The sequence below is a fragment of the Charadrius vociferus genome, unplaced genomic scaffold (assembly GCF_000708025.1).
Source record: "Charadrius vociferus isolate BGI_N301 unplaced genomic scaffold, ASM70802v2 scaffold214, whole genome shotgun sequence".
Taxonomy (NCBI): domain Eukaryota; kingdom Metazoa; phylum Chordata; class Aves; order Charadriiformes; family Charadriidae; genus Charadrius; species Charadrius vociferus.
This window is the reverse complement of record NW_009647955.1, coordinates 4,025,268-4,027,660: the sequence shown is the minus strand read 5'-3', so window position 1 is coordinate 4,027,660 and position 2,393 is coordinate 4,025,268.

Genomic DNA, 2,393 nt, shown 5'->3' with positions numbered 1-2,393 from the left:
CCAAAGCCCTGCCTGCCTCCAGCTGCGGGCAGAGGAGCCAGTCTTAGGTCTCGGGCTGGTGGCTCTGCCGGCAGGTTTTTGCTGTGGGTGGGACAGAGCGGGCAAGGAGCCCCCCACATCTCCCTGTGGCGCTGCCTCTGGAGGGAGGTTAGTGCTGGGGAGGGGGTTGGTGCTGGTATATGGACACTTCTGATAATGACTCCCACAGAGCTGTTTGCAGAGCCACGCTGGCCTCTGCTGTCCCGATTAAAGTGACCCATGTTCAGGAACAAAGACCTTAAATTTTCACGGCATGGCTCGCACAGGCTGCTGAGCCCTGTGTCTGTCCAACAGCCCTTAGGCACACCTGCCCACAAACCCCAGCGGAGTAAAGGTGGGGGGGAGGAGCTCCAACCCCCTTGCCCTCCCCACCACCTCCCCAGCCCCAAGTCAGCAGCACTTCCATTTCTGCGATGCCTTCTTGGGGTGGAGGTTTCGTTATCAGCCCCTCAGAGACCCGCTGGGTGCCCCAGGTGGTGGCTGGGGAGCAGCAGCACCCCCAGCAGAGCTGCCTCGGGGCTGGCTGGAAGTGCAGCTGCAGGGAAGGTGTCTTGTGGTTACAGCCCCACTTGTGGATGGAAACTGTCTCAGCTCAGTTCCTCTCCATGCTTGCTCACCAGCCGGCGTGCCAGACCGTTGCAGCCTTCCTTGCCTCATTAATGGGCCCGATCAGCTTCAGGACCATGTCTTTCCTGCTGTGTGGTGGCTGCTGCAGTTCTGGGCATGGAGGATCGCTGCATGCTTTGGCAACAGAATAGCACGTTCCAAGTTGTGGTGGCCTCTGATGGCAATTCCCAAAGGAAATGTTGACCCCTCCTAGTCCCGTGCTGGGCTGAGGAGCTGTGCTGCAGCATTTGGGTGAAGCCTGACAGCAAGGAGCAGCCTGGTTAAGCTTGGGGCACCAGCCCTAAGCACGGGGCTGTTCCTGTGATGCTGGATGTCCATATTTCACTGCTAGAAGTAGAAGCTGAGGCACAATGAGAGGGGATCTTTCTGTGTAGGACCAGGTTCCCAGTGAGCATCAGGTTCCCTGCCCGCCTGCGAGGCCAGCAGCACCCGTGCCGTGTAGGACACGCATGCTGGGGGCTTATCTGCACAGTCCTGTAGCCTGGGGCAGGCACAGCAGCCTGCTCTCTATTTATGCAATACCCCAGCAGCCACCGAGCATCACCTGCCTGCGTGCGCTCGCCCGGAGAACTTGTGCGAGGCGTGGGAAAGTCTGCAAGATACCATCTCTCCCCCGCAGTCCAGCCTGCCCCACGCTGGCAGCACGGCCAGTGCTGCACTTGGCCCTTAGCAGACCCCCCGCTCACTGCCCTGCTCCATCCTCCTCCTTCCCTGGCAGCTCCGATCTGTGCCGGACCCCGTGGTTGCACCCCACCATGAGCCCGTAGGCTCCAGGGCACATGCTGCCCTGCTGGGGTGCAGGCAGGCAGGCAGCTGCCCACTGCCACCCTTGGAGGGGGCCGGCGGGCTGCCCTGCTGCGGTGTGGGGAGATGCCGGGGCCTCTATCCAATCGGAGAGGGTAAAGCCCTGCAGAGAGCAGCCTTGCCTCATGGATGGCTTTTGGGCCCAACAGCTGGAACTGGAGCTGATGTGGGTCTCTGCTTGGGGAGAGCAACGGGAAAAAGGTGCTGGGAAAAGTTGGTATGACAAGACCAAAATAATTCATAGGCATGTATCGATCTTGTCAGCATATGAAAATATCCTAGGCTTTCCCCTCTCAGAAAGCAACAGAGCTCGTTGTAGGCTTTCTCCTCTCAGAAAGCAACAGAGCTCATGCCACAGCAGCCGGAGTGACACAGTCAAAGTGAAACATTTCAAAACAGCATTTCAGTATTTTCCAAAACAAAGTATTTCAGAGGTGACTCTGCTAAACGTTGAAGTTTCGACTCTTTGTTCCGAACTGGGACAAAGGAAACGCTGAACTGTCAGGATTTTCCATGAAACAGAAAGGCTGAGTGGTGCCCAGGCCCTGCGGGCTCTTGCTGGGAGCAGGGGGGTGCCATGGCCCCCAGCCCCGCTGGCCACCCTCCAGGTCTCACTGGCAGTGGCTGCAGATGGCTGCCTGAGACGAGTTGGCAGGGCAGGGGACAGCATCTCCTGCTCAGGGAGAAGGGTCCTTAACATCCCTTAATGGATGCTTCGTGCCGCCCCTGCAGCCCTCCTGCCTCTCCAAAGGGGAGCAGCACCCCATCCTGCTGGCCACCCTGCCCCGATGCGGCTCCGGCCACGGGTGATGCCGGGGTGGTGGGAGGACCATGGAATGTCCACACGGTGATGGCCCTGGGTCCCTCCTGGGTGCACCGAGGCTGATGTTGGTACAGCTTGGGGTACCGCAGCCCAGTGGCAG